This window comes from Polypterus senegalus, chromosome 11 (genome assembly GCF_016835505.1).
Source record: "Polypterus senegalus isolate Bchr_013 chromosome 11, ASM1683550v1, whole genome shotgun sequence".
In the NCBI taxonomy this organism is placed as follows: Eukaryota; Metazoa; Chordata; class Cladistia; order Polypteriformes; family Polypteridae; genus Polypterus; species Polypterus senegalus.
This window is the reverse complement of record NC_053164.1, coordinates 11778625-11789900: the sequence shown is the minus strand read 5'-3', so window position 1 is coordinate 11789900 and position 11276 is coordinate 11778625. Positions and strand designations below refer to the sequence as shown.

At 41.9% G+C, this 11276-nt stretch overlaps 1 protein-coding gene across 1 annotated transcript in view; it reads left to right on the top strand.

The window, feature by feature from the left end:
• The first annotated feature begins 6523 nt into the window (after positions 1 to 6523).
• Positions 6524 to 11276, top strand: part of egln2 (egl-9 family hypoxia-inducible factor 2) — a 122860-nt gene continuing 118107 nt past the window's right edge. The window contains exon 1 of the mRNA XM_039768052.1: positions 6524 to 7471. The gene's annotated coding sequence lies outside the window, so the exon portion shown is untranslated. The remainder of the gene's footprint in view (positions 7472 to 11276) is intronic.

Here is an 11276-nt window from a genome sequence, read left to right as displayed (position 1 = left end):
TTCCCTATTTTTATCTCCAGGCACGTAAACGCATTAATGAAGCTGACAAAGCTGAAGGTTTTTCCTGGTAATCCGATCGGTGAAAAAGAAATCATTCAAAACCTAAAACGTTTATCTGGTGTTGAATGCGGCCAAAGCGGGACTGCCACCCCACGCCATGGTTGTATAGAAAATTTTATTCTTAAAATTGATGATGTGCATTTACTTAAAGAGAATCATGAGCATATATGAAATTAAGCATGATATCTTAGTGCACGTTAATATAGTAACGGTTAAATCACAAAAAGGCCCGTGTCTGTATATTCTTTATTCTTTAAAGCAAAGCAGGAATCCACCAATACAGGGTGTCCAGAAAGTCCGTGTGCAATTTAAAACAGTTGTAACTTTGTAAGTATACAGGTGCCGGTCATAAATTTAGAATATCATGACAAAGTTGATTTATTTCAGTAATTCCATTCAAAAAGTGAAACTTGTATATTAGATTCATTCATTACACACAGACTGATGTATTTCAAATGTTTATTTCTTTTAATTTTGATGATTATAACTGACAACTAATGAAAGTCCCAAATTCAGTATCTCGGAAAATTAGAATATCAATTAAGACCGATGCAAAAGGATTTTTAGAAATGTTGGCCAACTGAAAGGTATGAACATGAAAAGTATGAGCATGTACAGCACTCAATATTTAGTTGGGGCTCCTTTGGCCTGGATTACTGCAGCAATGCGGCGTGGCATGGAGTCGATCAGTCTGTGGCACTGCTCAGGTGTTATGAGAGCCCATGTTGCTCTGATAGTGGCCTTCAGCTCTTCTGAATTGTTGGGTCTGGCGTATTGCATCTTCCTCTTCACAATACCCCATAGATTTTCTATGGGGTTAAGGTCAGGCGAGTTTGCTGGCCAATCAAGAACAGGGATACCATGGTCCTTAAACCAGGTACTGGTAGCTTTGGCACTGTGTGCAGGTGCCAGGTCCTGTTGGAAAATGAAATCTGCATCTCCATAAAGTTCGTCAGCAGCAGGAAGCATGAAGTGCTCTAAAACTTCCTGGTAGACGGCTCCGTTGACCTTGGACCTCAGAAAACACAATGGACCAACACCAGCAGATGACATGGCACCCCAAACCATCACTGACTGTGGAAACTTTACACTGGACCTCAAGCAACGTGGATTCTGTGCCTCTCCTCTCTTCCTCCAGACTCTGGGACCTTGATTTCCAAAGGAAATGCAAAATTTACTTTCATCAGAGAACATAACTATGGACCACTCAGGAGCAGTCCAGTCAAGACACTTCTGACGCTGTTTCTTGTTCAAGAGTGGCTTGACACGAGGAATGCGACTGCTGAAGCCCATGTCTTGCATACGTCTGTGCCTGGTGGTTCTTGAAGCACTGACTCAGCTGCAGTCCAGTCTTTGTGAATGTCCCCCACAGTTTTCAATGGGTTTTGTTTCACAATCCTCTCCAGGGTGTGGTTATCCTTATTGCTTGTACACTTTTTTCTACCACATCTTGTCCTTCCCTTCACCTCTCTATTAATGTGCTTGGACACAGAGCTCTGTGAACAGCCAGCCTCTTTAGCAATGACCTTTTGTGTCTTGCCCTCCTTGTGCAAGGTGTCAATGGTCGTCTTTTGGACAACTGTCAAGTCAGCAGTCTTCCCCATGATTGTGTAGCCTACAGAACTCGACTGAGAGACCATTTAAAGGCTTTTGCAGGTGTTTTGAGTTAATTAGCTGATTAGAGTGTGGCACCAGGTGTCTTCAATGTTGAACCTTTTCACAATATTCAAATTTTCTCAGATACTGAATTTTGGACTCTCATTAGTTGTCAGTTATAATCATCAAAATTAAAAGAAATAAACATTTGAAATACATCAGTCTGTGTGTAATGAATGAATCTAATATATGAGTTTCACTTTTTGAATGGAATTACTGAAATAAATCAACTTTGTCATGATATTCTAATTTTATCACCGGAACCAGTATGTCATAGAAAAAAATCTGTAAAAAGGATTAGAACGAAAAAAAACATTTACACTTTTTAACTGTTGTTGTTAATTTTCAACATGTCCACCATCACTACTAATACTAATATAGGGTAATACGATTCTGTAGTTCTCAGAAAACATTTTCAAGCTGATTTTCAGTAATACCAGCAATCATATCAGTTATCCTTGCTTGCAAGTAGTCTAAAGATCGAGGTTTGGTTGAATAAACATTCATTTTCACATGTCCTCATAAAAAGAAATCCAATGGCGAACGTGGAAACCAGGAAAATGGTCTACCTCTTCCAATCCATCTGTTAGGGAATTTCTCATGTAGACACTGTCTGACATGAAAAGCAAAGTGAAAAGGAGCACCATCTTGTTGAAACACTGTACTCTCTTCTTTTTCTTCTTCTTCTTCTTTCAGCTGCATCCCATTAAGGGTTGCCACAACGGATCATCTTGTTCCATATCTTCCTGTCCTCGACATTTTGTTCTATCACCCCCACCATCTGCAAGTCCCCTCTCACCACATCCATAAACTTTCTCATAGGCCTTCCTCTTCTCCTCTTCCCTGGCAGCTCCATCTTTAGCATCCTTCTCCCAATATACCAGCATCTCTCTTCTGCACACGTCCAAACCAACATCATCTCGCCTCTCTGACTTTGTCTCCCAACAATCCAACTTGAGCTGACCCTCTAATGTCCTCATTTCTAATCCTGTCCATCCTCGTCACACCCAATGCCAATCTTAGCATCTTTAACTCTGCCACCTCCAGCTCTGTCTCCTGTGCCACCGTCTCCAGCCCATATAACTTGCTGGTGTCACTATCGTCCTGTAGACCTTCCCTTTCACTCTCGCTGATACCCGTCTGTCACAAGTCACTCCTGACACTCTTCTCCACCCACTCCACCCTGCCTGCACTGTCTTCTTAACTTCTCTAACTTCTCTTCCACAATCCCCATTCCTCTATATTTTGATCCCAAGTATTTAAACTCATCCACCTTCACCAACTCTACTCCCTCATCCTCACCATTCCACTGACCTCCCTCTCATTCACACACATGTATACTGTCTTCTTCCTACTGACCTTCATTTCTCTCCTCTCCAGAGAAGATCTCCACCTCTCCAGGGTCTCCTCAACCTACAGATGACAATGTCATCAGCAAACATCACAGTCCACAGGGACTCCTGTCTAATCTCGTCTGTCAACCGGTCCATCACCATTGCGAATAAGAAAGGGCTCAGAGCCCAGTCCTAATTGTTCAAGTTGAGGAATAAAGTCATTTTGCAGCATTTTCTAAATAGCTGTCACCATTGACAACACACCCTTCAAAAAGAATGGCCCTATGACTCGATTTTTTCCCAAAGCACACCACACATTAACTTTGGGAGAATCTCTTTCATGTTCAACAGACTCATGTGGATTTTCAGTTCCACAAATACAGCAAAAAATAAAACTTCTAAAGACAAAAAAGACTAGATACATCAAGCTTTCTAATTCTTTTTATGAATTATATTTATCACATATACTTACAAAGTTACAACTATTTTAAATTGTGCACAGACTTCATGACACCCTGTATTTCATAAGTCAAGTTCAGGTATGCAGAGAGGGGCTGACAGGCAAACCCCTCCTCAGACCCAATGTGGTGAATGTGAGCTGAAGACTGGAAATAATGGTGGCAGGTACTGGGTGGGTGTAAGGTGGGGCCTTACAGGTGTAAGTCCTGTCAGTACAATACAATACAATTTATTATTGTATAGCCCAACAATCACACAAGGAGTGTCACAATGGGCTTTAACAAGCCCTGCCTCTTGACGGCCCCCCAGCCTTCACTCTCTAAGAAGACAAGGAAAAACTCCCCCCAAAAAATGGAAGAAACCTTGGGAAAGGCAGTTCAAAGAGAGACCCCTTTCCAGGTAGGCTAGGAGTGCAGAGGGTGACAAAAAGAAGGGGGGTCAATACAATACAAGGAACAGAACACAAGTAATCTTCAATACAATATCCCTCCATCCATTTTCTAACCTGCTGAATCCAAATACAGGGTCATGGGGGTCTGCTGGAGCCAATCCGAGCCAACACAGGGCAGGAACCGATCCTGGGCAGGGTGCCAACCTACCGCAGGACACACGCAAACACACCCACACACCAAGCACACACTGGGGCCAATTTAGACTCGCCAATCCACCTAACCTACATGTCTTTGGATTGTGGGAGGAAACCGGAGCGCCCGGAGGAAACCCACGCAGACACGGGAGAACATGCAAACTCCACGCAGGGAGGACCCGGGAAGCGAACCCGGGTCTCCTAACTGCGAGGCAGCAGCGCTACCACTGCGCCACCGTGCCGGCCGCAATACAATATAATAGTAAAAAATATTACAAGTACGGAGCGGAATTTAACAGTAGATGATATCATATACTGTGGTGGGCTGGCACCCTGCCCGGGATTTGTTCCTGCCTGTCAAATAATGCAAAGAGTACGCGACACGTGTTTTGCCCTTTTTTGGGCTCATCAGGCGTACACACTCCACTGTATCCCCTCACGTACTCTTTGCATTATTTGATAGTAAACTGTGTAACATTCTATGTTCTGCTTCTCACAACTGAGTGGCGGATGTTTGCCGACTTGCTGACCAACCACAAGCGTTACCTGGTAGGTAACCACCCATACAATCAGATTGTGATTCAGACTACGAATTCCATGAATGTAATTACCCCGATCTACATGCTGTCAAATGAATGAACCACACGCCATGGAGCAACCTTAGAGGCTTCGTCTCTAGCGCTGAAGTTCGAGGGTCGATTCCCTGAGAGGGGTGTGCAGTGAGTGTGTATGCCTGATGAGTCCAGAATTAGGATGAAACATGTGTCGCGTACTCTTTGCATTATTTGACAGTAAAAACTATTTCAACCAGTCTATGGTCTGCTTCTTGCAACTGAAAGAGGGCACCGTGGCAGATGTTAGCCGACTTGCTGACCAACCACAAGCGTTACCTGGTAGGTAACCACCCGTACAATCAGATCGTGATTCAGCCTACGAATGCTATGAATATACTGTATTACAGTGGTACCTTTGGTATACGTCCACTTTGGAATAAGTCCAACTTTGTATACGTCCTGTTTGGACGTGAAATATTTTGCTTGGTATACGACTTTTGTTTGGAATACGACTCACGTGCTGGAACACGGCGCGCTACCCTTGTTTACCTCTCTCGAGACAAAACCACGACTGCCCACGAGCGTCAGTAACTAACAACCCGTGCTATAACTCTCTGTGAATTTTCACGTGATTTTGTGTTTTTTTACGTAAATTTGAATTGATTGCTGAAAAGTATGAAGGTGGCATGCGTATCTGGGACTTGGCTGCTGCATGCCTTTAGTCGAGAATGAGGGTATCTACGATTATGAAAAATAAAGACGTTATTAAAAAGTAAAGTGAGGTTAAATGTTCATTTATTTCATCTAATTGCTTTTGTATTTATGTATTTTCGTATTAAGCAGTGTTTAAATTGTTTTATACAACCCCATCAATATATAATATGCCAGTAACAATAAGACTTTTTTTTATGGGAACGGATTAATCGTTTTCCCTTTATTTCTTATGGGAAAAATGTGTTTGGTATACGTCCTGTTTGGTATAAGTCAAAGGATCTGGAACAGATTATGGATGTATACCGAAGTACCTCTGTATATATATCTTATTATATGGGTGGCACGGTGGCACAGTGGGTAGCACTGCTGCCTCGCAGTTAAGGGTCAGGGTTCGCTTCCCAGGTCCTCCCTGCGTGAAGTTTGCATGTCCTCCCCGTGTCTGTGTGGGGGTGCTCTGGTTTCCTCCCACAGTCCAAAGACATGCTGGTTAGGTGCATTGGCGAATCTAAATTCTCCCTAGTGCGTGCTTGGTGTGTGTGTGTGTGCCCTGCAGTGGGCTGGCGCCCTGCCCAGGGTTTGTTTCCTGCCTTGCACCCAGTGCTGGCTGGGATTGGCTCCAGCAGACCCCCGTGACCCTGTGTTAGGATATAGCAGGTTAGAAAATGACTGACTGACTGACTGATATCACATAATATGATTTTGCCCTGTCAAGTGGGCATGATGGAGAGAGCAGAGTGTTACACTCATTAGGCTGCGAGATATTGGTGGAGCAGGACTAGATGTTGGGAGTCAGATGAGGCTGAGCGAGGTAAGCCCCACTCCTTTCACTGAACTGAGACGGTTCTGTACCTTTTGTAATCAAAAGAGGGTACCATTCCACCTGCACATCCTGAAGTCTCCAAAGGCCATCTTTGAGCAGCATGTTTCTGCCACAACAGTTCCTGCCTTGCGTCCGATGCTGCCGAAATAGACACCGGTTCACCCGTGACCAACCCATTTGGATTATACGTGTGTGAGAGTATTACAATATGTTTTACTAACTAGAAAAGAAAAAAAAAAGTCTTAGTTAAGAAGAAAAAGAATAAAAGTCCGACGAGAAGAAACGGCTCCCCCTGGCGGCGCGCACCGCCGATGACGGCGCCTGCGTCACGTGACCCGAGTGTGTCGGTGTGCACGTGTAATTGACAGAGAGGGCCATGGAGAGCTCCTCTTCCAAACTGCCACAGGGATGAGGTGGAACCAAAGCTAAGACGACCTGTTTCTGAGCTTTTCGTTTTCTTCATACTGCCACTTTTTATTTCTTGATGTCAAACTTACCCGTGTATCACGGAGGAGTGAATCGACGCAGAAGGCCAAGGATTTGTATATATAAATATTTCTCCAGAGACGCCCCACTCTTTGTTTTTTTACTGGATATTTTTTGGTATATGACGGAGAGGAGTGTACTGTGTGTGTGTAACCCGAGATCGCTTGGCTTCATGTGGATCTAAATAATAATAACACAAATTCTAAGAAGAGATCGCACAGAACTCTCGCTTCTCTTCGGATTTATTTATTTATTTTTATTTTCATCGATTGGCCAACTCCGCATTTACAGCACAATAAACTGAGGCGCCGCAGTTTGCCGAAACCTTGTGAGGTGAACGGTTTTAAACCCGTTGCTGTACATTTCAGTCCTGCATAGTGACTTACCGTTTGTCCTTTTATTAGTTATGACGTCGGTATAGTTCTAAGCTTTGATCAACTACGTGGAAACCCTTTTAAAGAAACGGTAACTGCGATCGAAAAGGGCGCCGGAAATCTTTTTTTTTTCTTGAATGTGGATTGCACCTGCATAAAGTGAAGAGGACGAGAAGAAGACGCCTGTCAAGTAAACACATCGGGCACGGGGAAATCTGGAGACCCGAAAAACGGAGCTTCGATTTGACTTTCCACCACCGGCGGGACACGTTACGCTGTCCGCGCTCGCTAAGGTTCAGTTTCCGAAACTGAAACTCCCACGTTTTGTCATAAAGGGAACATCTGAATGAAGATTTCGGCAGGGTGTGCCTAGAGAACAAGTCAAGAGGAGCAGGAGGAGTCCGGTGAGGGGGAGGCTGCCGTTTCAGGTAAGGATGCCCCTAATAAGAGTTAAAACTATCTATAGGTAACGGCCGCCTTGACCGGCCCGCCGCGCTTAACGGTGCGCACTGTTGAGATTACCGAAGCGCGCGAGCGAGCAACACGGACACGTTGCGCTAAACCGTTTAAACGAGTGGCTTTTCACATGTGACGTTGTACTAAAACTGAGCCCAAAAATCGCCGGTGATTGTCTGTACGTCATCGTGGAAACGCATATCGGAACTCCTCCGGGCTGAGTTGAGACCGACAGGCGGGCGAGGGCGGCGAACCCAAGACCCGACTTGATGAGTCGCACTTATGGAAGTCGGAATTGTATACGAAAAAAATTGAAATCCTCAGACCCGACAAGTAAAGTACGATGAAGGCGCGATCTGTGTGTTATAATGAACGCGGAATAAAATCCTAACAAGTGTAAACGGCAAGCGACAAAAAAAAAAAAAAAAATCATAACAAATATTACAGAGCGGGGCTGCACTTCTAAAAGAAAGTAACGGCGATATGAGCAGCGGCTGTCTGCTCGCTTTAGGAGGATCGGGTTTGTCGTTATATGGTCAATGTTTAAAAGTTTACCAAAGCAAGTTACATTTCCGATTTTCTGAACTAAAATGGACAGTAAAGTTTTGACAGATTTTATTTAGCGCCTTTCCCGTGCACAAGGCGCTTATGATTTACTCCATTATAAGGAGGAACCAACCCTAGAAGGGACGCCAGTCCCGTCACGTCGAGCTGGCACGCACGGCCCGGTGGTGGGGTTGGGGGGTTTGGTGGTGTGATGGCTCCCAAGACCTAAATCTATCGTCTTAAACCGCGGCGTGGAGTTCCAAACCCATTCTGAAGACTAAATGTTTAGCAATTAAAGGCTTCAGGCTTTTATGGTGGCTTTAAAATGACAGCGTGTGAGTGTGTGAGAGAGAGAGAGTGCCCCGCCATGTACTGGTGCAGTGTGTAAGCAGGGGGGTTGCTACTGTATATTTAATAAAAGAAAATAATAATAATAATAATAATAATAAAGCAAACATCTTTATAGCGCACCTTCCACATAGTTGAATAAAAAAAAAAAAACTCGGAACCTTTCATGTTCTGCACACTTTATATCATTTATGAGCATTAGTAGTACTTTTATATATATTTGAAATAACATATTCACTGTTTCAATTTAGACAGTTACTATTTTTATTAAATATTTTTGTGAAATATTTCGAATTGGGTTTTATTTTTTGAACTTTTTCTAAAGCACTTTGAACTATACATTAAACATCGAGTGGATTCCAAAAGGATTCATTTTTTACACTTCTATAAATTGTACTTTTAAATTCATTTTTGTTAAAAAAGAAAGAGTTTACTTAGCAATTTTATCTGTTTTTTTTTTTTCTTGTTTCAATTTGAACATTTATTTTTTAATGAAATATTTCAGTTGGGTTTTACTTTTGAACTTTGTCTTAAAGCACTTTGAGCCATACATTAAACGCACGGCGGATTGTGAAAGTATTCAGGCCCCTTCACTTTCTACACTTTATGTATTGTACTTTTAAATTCATTTTAGAAAAAGATTTTTCTTACACTTTTATCTGTTCTTGTTTCAGTTTGAACATTTATTTATTTTTTTTTTAATGAAATATTTCAGCTGGGGTTTTACCTTTGAACTTTTTCTGAAACATTTTGAGCCATACATTAAACGTACAGCAGATTATGAAACTCTTCAGGCCCCTTCACTTTCTACACTTTATGTATTATACTTTTAAATTCATTTTAAAAAAGGTTTTAATTATCACTTTTATCTGTTCTCATTTTGTTTCAATTTGTACCTTTTCTTACTTTTGATTTGAATGGCGGTTGAGTTTTGGACTTTTTCTAAAGCAGAACTCATCACTTTCTGCATACTCGATTGTGCTGTAGACTTCATTTTAAATGGCTAAATATGACACTTTTGCCCATCAGTCTACACTCAACACCCCCTAATGATAAAGTGAAAATATGTTTTCTGAAATGTTTGCAGATTTATTAAAAATCCAAAAACTGAAAACTCTCATTCGCTCATACCAGTGCATGGATGGGAGACCATCTAGGAAAGTGCGGCGTTCCGTTGTAATTCCCTGACGTCACGCCTGAGCCGACTGCGTTCCAGGAGTACAGAACATTTGGAAAACCAATCGGATCATTCCATGTCCAATACACTGATTTTTTTTTTTTTTTGGTCTCAAAAAATTGTGACAAAAAAATAAAAATCCCAGTTGTACCCATGTCATCCAGGAGACCCCCTGTAAAATGATTTGGAGGTCTGGTCAATAATTTCCAAGACACAGCCAGTTTTGTGAGGGGCAGAGGGGTGTCAACTTTGACACGGCTTTAATTTATAAATTAGTTTCACAAAATCTAAACCACATAGCAGGCTCACATTTTGCATTCTGGTACCTTTTATAGGTGCAGTACTCAACAAAATCACCACTTGAGGACACCACTTGGTAAGAGCAGACCCTCAAAAATAGGAAAACCCTTCAACCCTTCAACTCACTCTAGCTGGAAGAATTAACACTGTGAAGATGAATATCCTTCCTAAGCTCCTTTTTTTTATTTCAAAACATTCCAATATACAGTACATCGATAAATCATTCTTTAAGTAATTAGATTCAACAATAACCTCATTTATTTGGAACTCAAAACATCCACGTATCCAAAGAGCGACCCTACAAAGACCAAAGGCAGAAGGCAGCATGGCTTTACCTAACTTCCAGTTTTATTACTAGGCAGCAAACATACAAGCTATATAAACCTGGACACAAATAGATGAACATACGCAGGCCTGGTCCACAATAGAAGTAAAATCCTGCAGTACTTCTTTATATTCCCTGCTTTGTGCCCCAATAAACACACATTATTGGCAATATACTAATAACCCAGTTGTGCTTCACTCACTCAGAATATGGAACCAATGTAGAAAGCATTTTAAGACGGAGAAGCTTTTATCTGTGGCACCTCTGCATGAGAACCACCTCTTTCAACCTTTACAAACATATGCAGTTTATCTTTAAAAGATTTGGGATTAGATTGCTTAGAGATCTTTATATAGACAACATCTTTGCATCTTATGAACAATTACATTCCAAATTTGACTTTACAGCTACACATTTCTTTCACTATCTTCAAATTAGGAACTTTGTTAAACAGAACCTGCCTGATTTTCCTCATCTTGCACCCTCGCCCATGCTGGAAACAATATTGCTCAATTTCAAGAACTCAGACACCATCTCTGCAATATATAAAATTATTTCACAGTCCCTCCCTTTCAGAGATCCAAGAGGACACTGGGATAAAGATCTCTCAATTAATATATCAGAAAAGGAGTGGAAAGTAGCAATGCAGAGAATTCACTCGAGCTCCATATGCGCAAAGCATACAATTATTCAACTCAAAATTGTATATCGAGCACATCTGTCTCGTCTAAAACTCTCCAAAATGTTTCCAGGGCATGATTCAACCTGCGAAGGCTGCAATTGAGCTCCAGCCTCACTGGGTCACATGTTCTGGGCCTGCACCAAATTAACATCATTCTGGACCAAAATCTTTAATTACCTTTCAGACAGCCTTGGACTCACAATCCCTCCTAACCCATTAACAGCTGTGTTTGGTGGGCTCACAGAGGGGCTTAAAGTGGAGAAGGACAAACAAACTGTGATTGCATTCACTACACTTTTGGCACGCAGACTTATTTTGCTAAACTAGAAAAATCCAAAATCTTCTCTGTTAAGTCAGTGGGTAACCGATGTTATATACTATTTGAAATTGGAAAAAATC